Source organism: Zalophus californianus, chromosome 7 (genome assembly GCF_009762305.2).
Source record: "Zalophus californianus isolate mZalCal1 chromosome 7, mZalCal1.pri.v2, whole genome shotgun sequence".
In the NCBI taxonomy this organism is placed as follows: domain Eukaryota; kingdom Metazoa; phylum Chordata; class Mammalia; order Carnivora; family Otariidae; genus Zalophus; species Zalophus californianus.
The window spans coordinates 124,121,188-124,140,731 of record NC_045601.1 but is presented as its reverse complement, the minus strand read 5'-3'; positions in this window follow the sequence as shown (position 1 = coordinate 124,140,731).

Here is a 19,544-nt window from a genome sequence, read left to right as displayed (position 1 = left end):
TTAACATATGGATGTCCTGGTTTTCCTGCATTATTGTTAAAAAGACTATCCTTTCTCCATCGACTTGCCTTTGCTCCTTTGTCAAAGATTAATTGACTATATTTGTGAGGGTCTCTTTTGTGGCCCTCAATTTTGTTCCACTGCTCCATCTGTCCATTCTTTCACCAATGTCATGCTGTTTTGATTACTGTCATTTTATAGTAAGTTTGAAGTCAGGTAGTGTTAGTCCTCTGACTTTCTTTTATTTTCAGTACTGTGTTGGCTATTCTGGGTCTTTTACCTCTCCATATTAACTTTGGACTCATATTCTCAACATCCACAAAATAACTGGCTGGAATTCTGATAGTGATTGTATTAAATTTATAGATCGAGTTAGGAAGATCTGACATCTTAACAATATTGAGTCTTCCTATCCATGAACATGGATATCTTTCCATGCATTTTGATCTTTTTAAAATTCCTTTCACCACAGATTTGTAGTTTTCCTCATATATATCCTATAAATACTTTATAGATTTAGGCTTATTTCATTTTTAGCTAATGCTAATGTAAATGGCAATGTGTTCTTTTTATAAGACTATTTTTTTAGAACAGTTTTAGGTTCACAGTAAAATTGAGAGGAAGGTGCAAAGATTTACCATATACCTCTTGCCCTTACAGATACATCACCTCCCCCATTATCAACATCCCTTCCCAGAGTGCTATATTTGTTGCAGTTGATGAATCTACATTGACACACCATGATTACCCAGTGTCTGTAGTTTACATTACAGTTCACTCTTCGTGTTGTACATTCTATGGATTTGCACAAATGTATAATGATATATATCCATCATTATGCTATCATATAGAGTATTTCTACTGCTCTAAAAATCTGCAGTGTTCCACCTATTCATCTCTTCTCCTCACTACCCATCATGAACCCCTGGCAACCATTGATCTTTTCACTGTTTCCAGAATGTCATAGAGTTAGAGTTATGCAGTATGTAGCCCTTTTAGATTGGCTTCTTTCACTAACTAATATACATTTAGGGACTTTTATGTCTTTTCATGGTTTCACAGCTCATAGTGCTGAATAATATTTCATTGTCTGGATGTAGCACAGCACAGTCTATTTATTCATCCACCTACTAAAGGACGTCTTGGTTGCTCCCAGGTTTTGGCAATTATGAATAAAGCTGTTCTAAACATGCTTGTGTAGGTTTTTGTGTGGACACAAGCTTTTTTTTGGTAGATACCAAAGTGTGCTATTGCTGGTCATATGGTAGCATTTTGTTTAATTTTGTAAGAAACTGCCAAATTGCCTTCCAAAATGACTGTACCATATTGCATTTCCACTAGCAATGAATCAGAATTCCTGTTCCTCCACATCCTCACCAGAATTTGGTGAGGTTGTCAATGTTCCGGATTTTGGCCATTCTAATGTGTGTAGTGGTATCTTATTGCCGTTTTAATTTTTATTTCCTTGATGACATGAAGTGTGCATGTGTTTATTTGCCATCTGTATATCTTCTTTGATGAGACATCTGTTAAGGTTTTCTGCCCAATTTTTGTTTGTTTACTTATTGTTGAATTTTAAGAGTTCTTTGTATATTTGGAAAGCAGTGCTTTATCAAATGAGTCTTTTGTAAACATTTTCTGTCAGTCTGTGGCTTGCCTTCTTGTTCTCTTGACATTTTCTCTTTAATTTTAACAAAATCTAGCTTATCACTTCTTCCTTTCATGGATCGTACCTTCACTATTTTATCTAAAAAGTCATTGCTATACCTGAGGTCATCTAGGTTTTCACCTATTTTATGTTCTAGGAGTTTTATAGTTTTAAAGTTTACATTTAGGTATGGGATTTTGAGTTAATATTTTGTAAAGGGAGTGTAAAGGTCTGTGTCTAGATTTTTTTTTTTTTTTGCCTGTGAATAATCAGTTGTTCCAGCACCATTTGTGGAAAAGACTATCTTTGCTCTATTGTACTGCCTTTGCAGCTTTGTCAAAGATCAGTTGACTATTTGTGTGGGTTTCTTTCTGTGTTCTTTATTCTGTTCCATTGATCTATTTGTCTATTCTTTCACCAATTCCACATTGTCTTGATTACTGCAGCTTTATAGTAAGTCTTGAAGTCAGATAGTGTCACTCCTCCAACTTTGTTCTTCTCCTTCAATGTTGTGTTGGCTATTCTGGGTCTGTTCCCTCTCCATATAAACATTAGGGTCAGTTCCTCAATATCCACAAAGTAATTTGCTAGGATTTTGATTGGGATTGCATTGAATCTATAGATCAAGTTGGGAAGAACTGATATCTTGACAGTATTGAGTCTTTCTATCCATGAACATGAGATATCTCTCCATTTATAGGATATTTCTCCATTTAGGGATATCTCTCCATTTATTTCTACTTTGAAATTGTTCATCAGAATTTTGTAGTTTCCCTCATATAGATCTTGTACATGTTTTGTTAGATTTATAAAGAAACATTTTATTTTGGAGGGTGTTAATGTAAATGGTATCGTGTTTTAAATTTCAAATTCTACTTGTTCGTTGCTGGTGTATAGGAAAGCAATTGACTTTTGTATATTAACTTTGTATCCTACAACCTTGCTATAATCTTGTACTCGTACCAGAGGTATTTTTGTCAATTCTTTCAGATACTCTATTTAGACAATCATGTCAACTGTGTAAAATGTCTGAAGAGAAGTCTGATGTAATTCTTATCTTTGTTCTTCTATAGGTAAAATATCTCCTCCTACCCCAACCCTGGATTCTTTCAAGATTTTCTCTTTGTTTTTGTTTCTCTACAGTCTGAATATGCTATGCCTAGGAATAGATTCTTTGTATTTATCTTGATTGGTGTTCTCTGACCTTTGCATCCATAGTTTGGTTTCTGTAATTATTTTTTGAAAATTCTCCACATTTATTACTTCAAATATTTCTTCTGCTCATTCCTCTTTTTCTTCTCCTTCTCATATTCTCATTATGTGTATGTTAACACAATTATAATTTGTATTTGTCCCACAGTTACTGCATATTATGTTCTTTTTGTTTTAATTATTTTTTTCTCTCTGCATTTCAGTTTTGGAAATTTCTACTGACATAGCTTAAAGCTCACTGATTCTTTCCTTGGCTATGTCCAGTGTACGAATGTGCCCAACAAAGGCATTCTTCATTTCTGTGACTGTATTTTTTACTTTTAGCATTTACTTTTGGGTTTATTTCTCTTTGTTTACATTAACCATCTGTTCTTGCACCTTGTCCACTTTTCTCCATCAGAGTCTGTAGCATATTATTCAGTTATTTTAAATTCCTGGTGTGATAATTCCAAAATTAGTGTCATATCTAAATCTGGTTCTGATCCTTGCTTTGTCTCTTAGACTTAAAAAAAAATCTTTTAGCATGCTTGTAATTTTATTTTGAAAACCAGACATGATATATTGGCAATAGAAACTGAGGCAAAAGGTCTTTAATGTAAAATTTTATGTTTATCTGGCTAGGAGTTATTTTGTGTTTAATGTAGTTTACCTGTAGCTACCCAAGTCTTCAATTTCCTCTAGTGTTCTTGTTTTGCATTTCCTTCTGTTGTCTTGGAGTTTTCCTAGAGACTCCTCCTTAAATAGAGTCTTAGCCTTACAGTTCTTTCAGCTGTAATTCCCTGTTAATATACAGGAGCCTGTCAGTTTGGTAGTAAGGTGTGGTGGGTCCTATGACTAGGACTCAGTCTTTCAGTGAGCCTGTGCCCCTGGGCTGTGACCTTCACAAGTGCTTTTCAGCTTTTTATTTTGTCTGAGGTGAGACAGGAAGGCTAGAGGGGCTGGAGTTGGATATTTCCTTTCCCCCACATTTGTTAAGTCTCTAGTAAAGTAGTTTCCTTTGAGGGAAGGCCTTTGTTAAGAAGAGATCTCTCCAGGCATATTTAGCAATGGTTAGTTTTCCTCTTCTCTGAGAACCTGGTGAGGCTTTTAGAAGTAAAATTCATGAAAGTGTGGACATCACCACCTCACCCCACCCCCCCACCCCCCACCACCAAAGGCCCCCAGGAGTTTTTGGATCTCAAGCTAGTCCACACTCAGCCTCAAACAATTAGTCAATTACCATTTAAGTTTTTGTGTCCATTAGTTACTTGCTCCAGTGGCTTCTGCTTCCCGTAAGCTATAATTCTCTGTATTTAAGCTATGATCTGTATTTACCTGTCTCTCCAGTTTTGGGGCAGCAGTTTGCTCTGTGATCCCAATTCTTCTCTGATGGATTTCAGAAGAGTTGTGGATTTTCAGTTTGCTCAACTTTTTTCTTGTTGTAGGGTGAGAGTGATGACTTCTAAACTCTTTCCATGTTGGAGTAGAAACCAGAAGTCTAGTTAACTTTTATATAAGACATGAGATTAGTTGAGTGTTCATGTTGTTTCTTATGGATGTCCAATTTTTAAGTACCATGTGTTGAAACACTACCCTCTCCCCACTGAATTGCTTTTGCATCTTTTAAAAAACTCAAATGGCCATCTGAGGATTCCTACATGACCACTCCCCAGTAAAATTCTGGGGTGCTGAGTCTCTAATGAACTTCTTTGGTAGACAACATTTCAAATCAATAAGATAATAAGATAATATATTAATATATTGATTTGCAAATTTGTGATTCAGGTCAGAAAGATGAAGTCAACAAGACCCAAAATAAGATGAATGAGATCAACCACATGGAGTGACAGCTTTTTGCTAGGAACACTAATGAGCTGTCCACATTTCCATAAGGGAGGACAGAGTGCATCCTAAACTTAAGTGCAAAACACAATTCAATCAAAGTGGCTGTGATGATTAATTTTATGTGTCAGCTTGGTTGGCCATGGCACCTAGGTTTTGGTCAAACATCAGTCTAAATGTTGCCATATAGACACTATTTTTTAGGTGAGATTAAAATTTAAGTCAGCAGAGTTTGAGTAAGGCAGATTACCCTTTAAAATGTGGGTAGGTCTCCCCAGTCAGTTAAATGCCTGAAGAGAAAAAGCAGACTTCCCTTGAGGAAGGAGGAATTTTGCCTCCAGATGCCTTCAGACTTGAGTTACATGTCAACTCTTCCTTGGGCCTACAGCTTGTTGCCTGCTCTGCAAATTTCAGCCTTCCCAGCCCCCACAATTACATGAGCCAATTCCTTAAAATCAATCAATCTATCTATCTATATATCCTATTGGTTGTTTCTCTAGAGAATCCTGACTAACATGGAGATGAGGGTGTAGCCTTAAGAAAACATGCCTGGAATGCAGAGACTGAAAGAGAACTGACTGTTGCAGTTCAAGTGTGTGGTCACAGCCTAACATCCCATTGTGTCATCCAATGCAGAGGGTGGGGTCTTCTAGGCACATATCCTGAAGGGAGCCAAAGAATGTGTCTGTGTGTCTCTGCCTAGGGAGAAGGAGGCTGGTTCTAGTACCTTCTCTCCAGGATAATATTTCTCTCCTTATGACTGGTCAGCTACCAGTGTACCTGGTATAAATGGAAACATCACTGGAAATCCTCCCACACTCTGCTCTGATTCATCCAGTGACATTTAAACTTCAACTTGGTTTCCTGAGAGTACTTTCCAGTGGTTAAGAGCTATGCCTTGAGATATCACTTGTAGACTCAGTTAGCAAATTGGTAATCTTATTAATTACTTAGCCTTTTTTGACTTTGTTTAGCAGAGTGTCTTATGTCAGGTTCCCCAGAGTAGATCTCTGGAGGTGGATTTGTGTGCAACCCATTTGTAAGGAAGGGTTCCCAGGGAGAGCAGTAAGGGAATAGAGGCAGCAAAACCAGGAATGGGAGGAAGCCAGACAGGAAGCACTTTCACGCAAAGTCTACTCAGTGCAGCTTCAGCCCAATCCTGCAGGGAACCCTGGAATGCAGGTTCACCTCACAGTCTCCCAACCCACAGCAAGGGAGCTGAGCCTTCATGCTTGCGTAGCCTTCATTCAATGGTGAGAAATGCCTGTGGGTTTTTAGGTACTTCTAGCTCTGTGTGCTGTAGGGTGGAACAAAGGAATCTGAGGTCAGTCCTGCCAAGAAGAGCTGTAGGTGTTGGCTTTTGAAGCAAAAGCACACTAAAGTGGGGTGGGGGTGCCTTCCGAAATGGATCCAGTGAGATCAGACAGAGCACTGACATTATACTCTACAAAGTCATTCTCCAGAGTTGACTTGCCAGGTTCTACATGTGACCTTGCAATGACCCCTGTGAATTCTCACTCACAGATGGGATGAGATAGGATTCGTTGGAGTAGAAGTAACATCTGCCCTTCTCCCCTTTTCCATCTGTGCTACATTGCCCTGAGAAGTTACCTTCATTCTGGGCAATACTGACAGAAACAGAACCATCAACTTCTCACATATATGGAAATGATGGCAGGCAGACTTTTTGTCATTTGAACATTAATTTAATTGACACATTATTTGGGGGGGGGGCAATGACCAGATACCTGAGCACCCTGGCCATAGTGTGGAAGAAGATAGACACAGTTCCTGACTTTTTGGAGCTAACAGTCTAGAGCTCTGAGGTCCAATGTTCTGTCATGTGCCACATTTGGCTAATTAAATCTAAACCAATTAAAAATAGATAAAATGTAAAAATCAGTGCCTCAGTCATACCAGCCACATTACAAGTACTCAATAGCCAATAATGCTGGTGGGTACTGTATTTGACAGTGCAGACATAGACCAGCACTGATCGATGGCCATAAGCATCCGGGATACCCCTTATTCTCACATGTCCTTTGAAGTCTCAGAGAAGGTGTTCACACCCATAATTACATCCAGCCTGATGACATCCCTGGGGGTGGTTTGGAAGGGCTTACTATTTCCAGATAATAGATTCACTCAGTAGAGACTAGAACTGAAGTCCAGTGTGTGACACACACAGTGAGTAGATGGCAGTGGTAGAGGCAGGCCTCACCCACAGGTATGCTGATTCTGGGCAGAGAACTTCCTGGCTGCAGCAGCATGTCATGGAAATAACAAATTCTCCATGAAGTGGCATTCCCTTAGGCACTGCAGCCTTGAGGGCTGACAACACGATATCAGGTACTTCTATAAGGAATCATGTCTAGGGGACATTTAACACCTTAAAGTATTGTACTGTCTCCAACAAAGTGTAGTATATCTTTTTCTTTCTGTCCTCATATTTTCTGCATTTTCCTTTTATTGTTAAGTCCAGAAACCAACATGTTAATGTATAATAGTAATAATAATAATAATAAACAGCAGACGTGTGGAGTATTTACTAGTCCCCAGACACTGCACCAAGCATTTTACATACACTAATTCAGTTTACCTTCACAGCACCCCTGTGATGCAGGGTTATAATTATCCCCAATTTACAGAAGAAGAAAATAAAACCCAAGGAGGGTAAGCAACTTGCTTAACATCCCATAGCTGGCAAGCAGTAGACACACTATTTGAACCCAGGCCACCTGCTCTAGCACACAAACCACTGGGCATGCTGCCTCTCAGCTATGAGGGCACATTTATATTTGTAGTGATTTCACATTGTTTAATACAAATACAGCGTGTGTTTTGAGCCCTAACATACAATTGTTTTCAGAGGTGAAGGGTCATAATGACTCACTAGACCGATATATTTTCCAAAGCCTTTTGAAAAATGCCCTTTACATAATAGGCTTCTACAATTGGTATATTCTTTTTATTTCTCATAAGTGTCCATAAATAGTCCATGGTGCCTAAATGAATAGAAATCAGTTTTTATGTTTCTGGAGCTTCTATTGTCAACAGTGACCCCCTCCCAGAGTATCAGCCAGGGCTCATGATAGAGAGAGGAAACCTCTTTAGCTAGCTTAAGCAGAAATGGATTTGGTACCAGTACGTAGATGTTTACATGGATGCTAGGGCTCTATGTGGAAGTCTCAACAACTCTCGGCCCCCAAACTCACATTTGTAGCTTCTGCCGTGAATGGAAGCTTTGCCACTGGGGCAGCAGAAGGCGAAGGATCAGAATGCTGGCCCCAGCAACAACCAGGAAAACTGAAGGGAACTGCCCAAGCAGGTTGCTGGTAATAAGATCTGTCAAGATCTATATCCCAAATGGGTGCTTCACACCTGCCTCTCTTTCTACTCCTCTCAGTTTCCAATTCAAGTCTGGCCTGAATGCATCAAATTGTCAAATCCTAGTGGCAATGCGATAATGGGAAATGCAACTTTTATCTCTCTGGCCTTTGCAGCATGGGTTGGCACACCTCCAGGAAGCCGGAATGGATGCTGAGAGAACTGGTCTGTGGTACCCATTGCAGTCCTTCTCTTGGGCAACTCAACATCCACATATACCATCCCTTCTGTGAACTTCTTACTAACAAGAGTAGTAACATGCCTCCCTCACATAATGCAACTATTCATGTACAAACGTGCTCATCCTTTCCTCAAAAGAAGAGCCCCAACTCCTCTCTTGATAGCCTTTGGCATCTGGTGATGTTCTCTCCTTTACCAGTTCAATTCCAATCCTTCTTTAATTTCACAAAACCCAAATATCAAAGTACACAGTAAACAACTGACAATATACTCTATGTAAAAGAGCAGAGGCAAGAGTGAAGGGAAAAGGAAAGTTGGTTAGTATGCATACAGTTAGTTAGTCCATACCTATCAGAGAAACAAATAAAACTTACATGAGTAGTTACTATAACATTCGTTTTTATAATGGGCCAGAAGGCCACAGTTGGTATGTATAAATTCCTCTACTGACCTTTCACCTTTTTTTTTTTTTTTTGCCTTCAGTCAGAGCCTTCAATCAGTTTATTGGGATTCTTTACCTGTAGATTGATGGAAACCTTTATGTGTGAGGGGTCTGAGATCTGGTGGATTTATATGACTCCCTTGCAAATGGTCTTTAAGAGTAACAGTGAGGTTTGCTGTCCCACTTAGAGTATTCTGGCTCTATTGATCGATGGTTCAAGACACATCCTAACTCCCTTGGGGCAGCAATGCAACTCACAGAGTGTCGTCTCTCACTTGATGCTCTGAGTCTTCCATAGACCATTCTACATTCTTTAAGACTTGCTGCTTCTGGGTGCTGAGCAACAAAGTAAGACCGGTGAATTCCTTGGGAAAAGCCACGGGCTCTCTTCTTTTGGTGTGAACTGAAATTTCTTGGTCAGAAGCAAAGTTGAGTGGAATACCAGATGAAACATAATTCAATAAACCCACTGATGATGTCTTCAGAAGAAGTAAAGAAAGGTTGGAAAAGCAAGCTCATATTTTGAAAGTATCTATTTTCAAGAGCAAGAAACCTTTGTTCCTCCATCATGAAAGGGATCTAATATTATCAACCTGTTGCCAGGTGACTGGCTGTTCTTCCCAGGAATGGGTGACTGGAGAAAGGCTGAATGGGGTCCATAGACTGGGCCAAACTACCTATCTCTGCTGAAGGGTCTCCTATCACATGAGACAAGAGTCTCCATGCTCTGGGAGCCTTCTGAGAGTTCTATCCACAAGTATTTGTCCCAACATTCTTTGTCAGTAATTCTCTTATTTTGAGCTTTCCATGTCCTTGACCATCTGGCTAAGCATTCAGGCACTGCTTACAAACTAGCGTAGATCTGCATATCCAACCACCTTTCCTTTCAGGTAAAGTGGAAATCAGATGCACCTCCCAAAATTCTGCCCTTGAGACAATTTCTCTTCCACTGTGTTTCAGGGCCATCTCTAACTGGGGATATCATGTTACAGTGGTCCTCCTCTGACTGGAATCCACACATCGTGCAGAACTAAGGTTGAGTTTTCCTCCTCAGTCATCTGGTCCTATGTTATATCACATGAGGCCATAGGTGTAGGTTGAAAGAGGGGGGAGGATACTGCAGGACCAGATGCCATGGGATAAGATACCATTTGTGAATGCAAATTACTTATACTTTCAGGACTAGCTCAGGTACAATTTGGATATTTCACTGCTACTGATGACAAAGTACTTTTGGACATGACTGACTGGTGGATTCATAGGTCAAAGCAAGTTCATGATGTGAAGCTGAAGTTTCATGTGCATTCAGACTCTAAAATGTACTAGCAGGAAGCCAAAAGCTGCTTCTCAAAGGGACAGACATGGATTTATTCTAAACCAGAGGGACCTGTGATACCTTCCTCCACCAGGTCTTGCTACAGGCTTGATGTAGCAGTGTTCTATTACAGACATTCTGAGATACTGTACCAGAAGTTCCAAGTGACAAAGCTGTTTGTACTGTAGCATTAACCAGTTGGAAAAAACTTCTCTTCCCCACTTGAAACTGGCAGCCTTGTGGTTACCCAATACCTTAGTTGGATTAGTACAACTATATTTGGAATAAGTTATTTTCATAACATAAATATACTCACCAAACTTTACACCTCTTTATTAATGATGGGGATGCAAAACACAGAACTTGTATTTCATATTTCAAAGGTGATATCCTGTCATGCCCCAGAAGGCTACACCATACATTAGAAACTTGACTAAACCACCATATTCTAACATTTTTATGGAGCTTATCTCCCACTTTCCAATACACATATATCATATCAAGGTATCCAGGTACCTGCTATTTCTGGCTGTCCTATCAGCATTATATAATCAATGTAGTGGATCAGTGGTGAAGTATTCTGCAGATAAAACATGACACAGAGGCACAGAAGGGATGTAGTCTTGAGAAAGGTAGTGAAAGTGTATTATTATCTCTGCTAGGTGAAATAAAAATGGTTTCGGTATTCTCTGCTTATGGTAAAAAGAAGTGTTTTCTGGATCAATAATAGCTATATACCAGGTTCTAGCAGTTAAATTGATTTGCTCCAATAAATAGTCTATATCTGGAATAGCATCTGCAATTAAAATCCCCATTTGATTGATTTTACAATGGCCCGCTCTTGTTCTCCAAGGCCTATATCTGTCTTCTACACAGGCCAACAGTGATTTGAAAGGGGGTGTGATAGGAATCCTCACTCCTGCATCTTTCAAGTGGTAATTTTCTTTGAAACTTCCCCTTGGATGATATCTTGCCTTTGATTGATTGTTTTAGTTGGAGGAGGGGTAGTTCCATGGGCTTCCACTTGGGTCTTCCTGCTGTAATAACCCTCACTCCTCAGGTCAGAGACACAATGCCTATTTCAAATACACAGCCCAGGCACTAGGACAATAACTACAGATGACTTCAAGAATGCATTGAGAACTCAGTAGTACATACTTGATCTGAAACATTTTATTGGGTAAACTTTGTAAGTCCCCATCTATCTGGTAAACCACAGGGGCATTCCTGGCCCCCAGGCATCCACATTAGCCTAGAGCCAGAATTCAGTGACAGGATAGTTAATTTCATAATGCCCAGAGTCCCCTTTTCAAGATGGCCACAGGAAAGATGAATACAGTGCCCTCCTGGTGCTTTTGCAGCATTTTTCTTCAAATGAGACAAGAGTCTCCATGCTCTGGGACCCTTTTTTTGTGTCTCTGAACTGCCCCCGGGAATGGGTAAGAGGCCATGACTCCCTAATAGTGATGTGAGTCCTCTGTGTCAGTCAGAAGGCTTCTCACCATCAGGCTAAAAAGTTTTGTTGGCTTGTGTCTTTGTTGTGTTGGTTAGTTGGGCGGTGGGGGGGGGGGGTTGTTTGTTTGTTTGGTGATATGAATCAAGTAGAACCTTGGTGGGGTGCCTAGAACTATTTTAGCTTTAGGGACCTCAGCTAGACCTTCCGCTGTGATTTTGGGGTAAAATTTATCAATATGGGGACACCTATTTGAGATTTCAGATTCTTGAATAGCTGGGGATGAGGATGATTCTGCTTGCTTGTTTAATTGACAGAAATGTCAGTAGAAATTAAGTGAAGATGCCAGAAATTCTTAAATATATTCAAAAGGAGCATACAAACACAAGGAGATAGGACTACTGGAGTGGATTTATTAACTTGCTCATCTGCCTTATCCCCAGGATGTCCCAGAGAAATACATGGGTGACAGGGATGCCAGCATCTTTAAAGGTACCATTGTCGTTGCCCATTATGGGCTGGGGGGAGGTGGTAGATTGCTGCTTCTGAAATGGGCTCAGTGATTCCAATGGGGAGGATGGGACCACCAAGAAAGAGGCCCAGCAGCAGAGTTTAAGCACCAGAGGCAACGTACTGTGTCTCCTGGTGAGTCCTACAAAGTCAGCTGGGCCTGAGGGTATTCAGAGGGACTTACCTACTCCCATCTTTGGCAGGGAATCATCTATCATGGGGTCCCTCTGTGCTTCATAAATTTCCAGAGACAATAATTCCACCTGTGATTTATTTCCATGTCAAAATGAAAATAACCTCAACCTCTGGTCTATCTTTTCCACTGATAAACATCGTACAACACAAGGCTGAAGTTCCCTTAGAGCAGAGCTTTACAAAATTTTATGTGCATTTGAATCACATGGGATCTTATAAAAATGCAGATTCTGACTCAGTAGGTCTGGGGTGAGGCCTGAGATGCTGCAAGTCTCATCAGCCCCCAGGTGATGCTGCTGCTGCTGGTCCATGGCCCCCATATTGGGGGAGGGCTGAGTGGTGGGTCCTGCTTCCCTTTCCCTTTCCCACTCCTGCTGAGCTACTCTGCTGTAACCAAAGCAGCTTCCCCTTTTTATAGAAGTCTTATATTAGATTTTGTTTGAAACAGAAACAGTTCTAATTTAAAACAGATCTAATTTTTAAAAACACCTGGTCTAAATATTCATAACAGAATTTTGATAAAAACAAAAACAAGAGCAGATGACCAAGTAATTCCAGTTCCCATTGTTAAGCGAAGGGTAAAGAGTTTAACTTTGGGAATTCCTTACAGCTATAATTTTCACTTATTCAAGAAATAATTTTAGCAAGGCTATTCTGTGCAAAACACTATAAAGGCTGAGCCTGTCTAGTACCTGCTTTTGCAAAGTGGAATTCTCCATCTTTGATGCCCCTGACCCAGGAATCATGTCCCTCTGAAACTGCGGTTACTTTTTGGTACATCTCAACCTTCTTTCCCTGGGCCGGGGTCAGGTTTTGGCTGTTCATACGTGTGCACTTATGTTGACTTGGCTTTTTACTTCAATCTCCTGGTATAGGGGGAGACCATCACTGCCCAAGGCCTGGAGGGCCAACAAACATTTCAGATGGGGTTTACAAAGACCCCTTTCAAGGAGGGAACACATTTCTGTAGGTGAAATTAAAAGAATATGAGCGAAGGCAGGAGAAAACACCTTTCAAATAGACCCATCACCTATGCATCTGATGTGCTTCTAAATTTTGATAAATGCCAATGACTTTCAGTTCCAGAGAGGCAGAATATTTATTGCTGGTTCATCTTCTGTTGGTCACAATTCCTAACACATTAATGTTGTGTCTTCTCACCTATTAAAATTCTTTTCAAGTCACACTCAGGTCTCCATTTAAATGTCACCTTCTCTGTGATGTCATTTTTGACTACCCTCTTCTTGTCAGAAATAATTGATCTTTACACTGCCCTCTTATGTCACTATGCAGAAGTTCCCAATAGATTTCAGGTATTTATAACAGGTATATATTTTTGAAGTAATTTTTTTAAGATTTTATTTATTTATTTGAGAGAGAGAGACAGAGATAGCGACAGAGAGCACAATCAGGGAGAAGAGGGAGAAGCAGGCTCTCCCCTGAGCAGGAAGCCCAGCACAGGGCTCGATCCCAGGACCCTAGGACCATGACCTGAGCCCAAGGCAGATGCTTAACTGACTGAGCCACCCAGGTGCTGCGCCCTGCAGTAATTTTTATAAGGATATTATAGTCTCTGAGATGGACAGATTTGGTTAATACCTGTCCATCCTACCTGATAAAATATATGTTATTAGATTATGTATACATTTTTACTGATGCACTGTATGTCTTTTATTATAATCCATAACACAGTCTTACATGGTATACCTTTCTTTCTTATAGGTTGTAAGCATAGAAGAAACAAGATTTATTCTTCACACTAAGCCTAACATTTCTCGTATCTACAAGCGGTTGAGCAGTTCTGTGAAACCCCCAACACTGTAAGTGAAATTTTGTGCATATATGTGTGAATGCAATTTTCTGAGGAAAGGATCCATAGCTTTCTTTAATTTCTCAGAAGAGTCTGAGAACGTACAGAAATTAAAAACCACTGGCCTTGGGAATCTCATGGTGAGTCTGTCTATGAAGCAAACATCTGTTTGTAATACACACATGTTTGTAGTACTCATCATACACTTATTTGTAGATTTTAAGATCTGGATTTTTTTGGTGTTAGTTGTACTTGAAATGGCACACACGTATATAGCAACTCAATTATTCTGTGCTGTAGGATATTGAACTACTTCCTTCACTGGCTGTCTGCCCATGGGTCTTCTCAATACTTAGCGCTTCCACTGGGAGATGGACTGAGACAAGGATAAGAGATAGGGCGTAAACCAGCCAAAGCAGCGACATTATTAGCAGCTCCAATAAAAACCCCTTTGGAGGGGGAGTTAGAAATCACTGATCCAATTGAGGTTTGGGGATTATCAGTAGATATCAATTTTCCATGACCTCCTGGTCTCCCATGGCTACCAATGACTTAATGTTCCCTGTACGTTTAAACGATTTCTTTTAATTAAATGAAAAGGATCAAATTCATAAAGACTGGTGAGCCTGGGGGTTGGTGTCAAGGCTCCACCACGGGGCTGGGGTCTGGCCTGGGGCAGAGTTTGATCGGTGGGAAGTGTCAGAGTTTCATTTTTCTATGCTTTGATCCATTAATAGTATGAAAGTACCACGGGTTATCTTTGGGAGAATGTCCCTAAAAGGCACAACAGCTCTCACATAGGAGGGCACCAAAATCTCTGCAAAAGTGTAAGGAAACAGGTGACTAGTGTGTGAAGTTTGGAAAACTCCGAGGGGACTGTTACATGCTCTCCTCCTCATCTCCACGCTCAACCGAGAATACGCTGATCTGTGAAGAATGAAATAATATCCATAAGACATCAGACACGTTGTGCTTCTTGGCAAGATATGTATTTACCATACTGTTGTCCTGCTTGCTGGCATTCAGGAGTAAATCTTACTTAGTGCTATCTGATCTGCATATTCTAATGTTTGAGCCTTCCCTGTTTGTCTTTCTTCTCCTGCTTACACCTGCCTTGGCTCTTTCATATTCGTGGTACCTGAATCCAGATGGAAAGCAGATAGTTGAATGGCAAGTTTCAAATAATGTTTCTTCCTGGAAAGTGGGAGTCTATTTTTTTTTTTTTTTGAAGAATCTCTTATTTGCCTCATTTCTGTTGGTTGCTGAGTAAGAAACCATCCTCTCTCCTCTTGCTGGGGAACAGAGAGAGAAAAACAATTCTGGGAGCTATCCCAAAGGGTGCTGGTATCTCCACGGGCAAAGCCAGGGACTTGATGCCTTCTGCTGGGTATGTGCCTGAAGAATTTGCCCCGCTGGAAAAGGAGAAGGTTCACCTAACAATAGAACTCTGTGTTTCCTGTTAACTTTCTGGAAAAACAGAAACTAATAGCAACCTTGGCTCGTTGAATACAATACCACAGTACTGCCCACAGCATGGTGGGACAGCATTATTGAGTACCTTTAGGGCTTTTTATGTTGTTAGTGTAAGCAGGCTCAGAAATATAAGGAATATATAAATCAAGGAACACAGACACACACACACACACACACACACACACACACACACACACATACAGCTGTTCCTTACTACAGCACTGATGAATCTTCTGAGTAGCATGAGGCCCAGAGAAGTGAAGTAACTTGCTCAAAATCAAACAGCCATCACAGAGGTAGCTGCACAGACTTCCCTGTTTGTTTTTTTCAGGCCTACAATTTAGCCCTGGGTGTTGCTGCTTTTGGCTTCCTTTCCTCTCCATTTTGTTTTGCTCCCAAAAAAGAACCCAAGAAAAAGGATGTTTATGCTAGAGAAACAGAAGAACAGAATTATGTGTTTTCTCCTTTTGCTCACAGATCTTCAAGTCCAGAAAAGAATTCCGAGTGAGCTAGCAGCAGGTGTGGGAGCCACGCCTGAAGGCCACACACCAGCGACTCCTGCTTCCAGCCAAAAGTCCTGGTAACCTGTTAGCCTCCTGCCTTCGTGGGGCCACCGGGCCAGGCATGCACTCTCAGTCCTGCCCTGAGCCATGCTAGGAGAGGACAAAGACTCACATTCAGAGGCAAACCTGCTCCAGCCGTACACCCTGGGCAGCTCTTCTGAAGCTAAGCCACCTTCCCCCTTGGAGCCTTCTGTTTCCTGCCTAATTCCAGCAGGCTCCTGTGAAATCAATCAGGTCAAGGTCAAATGGCCAAAGCGGGAAGCCAAACTCAGGGAAGTCGATCTAGAGAACTGAACAGACACCCTCGCTGCCGGCTTCACAGTGGTGACTCAGTGGAAATTCTGGAACCAAGAGCCTGACCTAAATGTTTGTTGTTTAAAAGATGGGAACGGATGCTCTTGGAATTGGCAGAGAATGAATAAACGCCCGGCCGATGAATGAGTGAATGAGTGAATGATTGGAAGGATGGGCCCTTCACCCTGCTGAGCGGCTCTGAAGGAATAGGAGGAAAGAGTTCTCAGCAGTGTGTTGGTTGGAGGATGCTGAAAAGTACGTGCTGGAGTCCTCAGGGAAACCCGGCGGTGGCATTTCCTCCCTCTGCAACCCGCGTGCTTGGCCCAAGCCCGTTGGTTGGTTTCTGACTTTGACGGAGGAGGAAATCCTAAGCAGACGGACGCGGAGGCTCTTGGCTTCCAGCCGTCAGATGACATATAGAAGCGGCTTGAGACGGCAGGAAGACACAGTTGGCAGGCGTCCCTTGCTGAAGTCACAGCGGCTAAAGATAGGCGGTGACCTTTGGTAAGCACCTTGCGGACCGGAAGGAGCCGCACTCCGGGAAGAGGCTGCGGGTGCGGCCGCGCGGAGCCCGCTCCCTGCCCTACACCTGCAGCTCGCACCCGGCGGGGCGCAAGGACACTCGCGGCTCACATTCCCCCCAAGTGAGAGCATGAGACCTACAGCTGCTGAGAACCCCGGAGAAGCGAGATAGCCTAGATAACCTCTCACCGGGGCCCCACTGGGCTAAGGTGGGGCACTTGGCTCCCGAGAGGGCGAAGGAGAACTATCGCTGGGTCCCCTTGTGCCCGCTGGGGCAGGGAAGAGGGGCAGGGAGGGGCACCGGGCAACATCTCCACCTTTTTAAAGTATAAAGACGCCCTTCAGAAAGTGATACCAAAGTCTAAATTTCTTCAGATGGCCGGTTTGCTTTCCTTCAACACTCCAAGATCACCCATTCCACTCGATCCACATTTATTGGGAATGGTGTTTGTGCCAGGTGACGAGCCATGCTAGGAGAGGACAAAGACTGAGCCAGGTGATGAGCCAGACAAAGATTGATAGACAGTAAGTAACACGGTCATTGCCAGAGTCAGACTTGAGTTTAAGTCCTAATTACAGCTCTCTGCCTTTATTTGGCAAATCTCTGCTGTACAATGGGTATGACAATGCCTGCCTCATGAAGTAGACATTGAGACTTAAGGACAGGGGTCACCCTGATCGGGACAGGCTGAGAATGGAGGTGACCTGGGGGAGGGCTGAAGGCCAACATCATCATTCTTGTCTACATTAATTATCACCAAGATAGAAAGGGTTTTTCTCCTTCCCTTGAGGACTGGAGGAAGGGGAACGTAAGGCGGCATCTGTCCGGCTGCCCACAAGGGTCTCCCATGGCAGATGGGTAGCTGTCCCTGAGTCTGCTTGTGGGACCGGGATGAAACGCAAATGATTGACAGGGACTGGAAGGCAGAAATACCCTGAGTCAGCTCTAATGGACACATTAAAGCCTGAGGCATTTGCAGGCTTCAAACAAGTTCTGTCTTCCACTACTTGGAGCAGGACTCGGCTGCTGACGACACACCAGTGTGCAGTGGCTGAGAAGTGTGGTTTGTCCCACTAATGCGCACCCCCAAACAGTCAGGGCCCTCAGGGAAGAAGAGGACAAAGCAGGGCCCCAAACCAGGAGGCAGCATAAGGTCACCGCCTGGTGCCTGTAGGCTGGGGGGGAGAGGATCTCAGGTAGGGAGGAGAAGAAGGGAAATCCAGGCCAAGGGCAACTTCTAACATTCTTCCCCAGACTCTGGCTGTCAGTACATTCCCACAAGCCGAAGGGTGGGGGAGGGCGGCTGGGGCCAGAGGCCTCTTTGGAGCCATTGGCCAGCATCTGGTGCATAGTAAGTGCTCAGGAAAGTGTGTGTTGGAGGAAGAATTGCCTGGCAGTCAGCTGGAGGTTGATTGTTGCCAATCTCCTTCCTCTCCTTCCTTCCTCTCTTCATCTTTACTGCAAAGGTGGGAAGCGGCTGGTGTGCTAGTCGCTAAGTAGGAGAGTCCCTTTTCCTCATTTTAATTGTTATGAACTGTATGTTCAGAAACCTAAGGCTGCTTTACTAAGAGGTGGGCCCGGGTTGGCTAGGTGTGCACCAAACAGAAGGTGTGCAGGAAGGGAAAAGCTGGATGGATTTATTGCAGAAGGCCTGGACCCACCTGAGGGATCAGATGCTGGCACAGCCTGTGGCCTGTGGGTGAGGGGATGAAGCCCTGGTCCCAAAGAGCCTACAGAATCAATGCAACCAGAAGCAAAGCGGTTGAGACCAAGTGTGAATGTGGAGATTTCAGTATTTCATGCTCAGGACAGTCAGTGGAGGGACCAAGTATTGTTAGTCCTATTTTACATATGAAGAAATAGATTGAGTTAGGCCAGGTCAGGCAGCTAAGAATCACAAAGCCCTGATTTCAGTGCTTCACCTTTCCTTTACCCTAGGCTACATCTGGAGAAACAGCGGATTTGGTGTTTTAGATCAGTGCTTCCCAAAGTAAGTCCCTGGATCGTCCATCCCAGGATCGCCTGGGGAGTTTGTTAAAACTAATTCCAGGCCCCCAGGCTTGTTCAGGGATGGGGCTGAGGAGGAATCCTGATGTGCCGTTCCTCGGCTGCAGCTGAGGCAATTGCTAAATGCTTCCCCAAGATGCCCTATGGCTCGTGTCCCAGCTCTAATGGATGTTGAGATTCAATTTCCTTTCAAAGAGGCTTTAAAGGAGGGAGAGCAAGTTGAGAAATTTGCTTCTTGAGCAGAAAAAGATTCATGAACAGGAAGTCATTCAAACAATGACCTGTCAAGTCCAGGTCATTTAGTATGTGTGTTGGGTGGCCCCTTTCTAAATAGATGTGTTATAGTCCAATGTACCTGCCATTCCTCTGTTGACCCTAAATGCAAACAGGTAAGTTAGTGGGCCAATGGCCCAAAGCGGACTTTGTGGGACCTCAGTTTCACTTCTGTCCCGATTCCATTTCACTAAACAATTAAATAGAGGATTCCTAATCTTGATCATGGAGTTTCTGTATTAATCAGGATTCCTTAGTCTCTAGTGGGAAAACCTTGTTTCAAACAGGCTTAAATAATATGGAAATATATTCTCTCCCATCACAAGGGGCTCAGAGTAGGTCTTCAGAGCTGGTTAATTCAGTGGCTCCACAATGTCAAAACAGACCAGGTTCTCTCTGTCCAGCCATTCCCAATGTTGGCTTCATCCCCACGCTGGT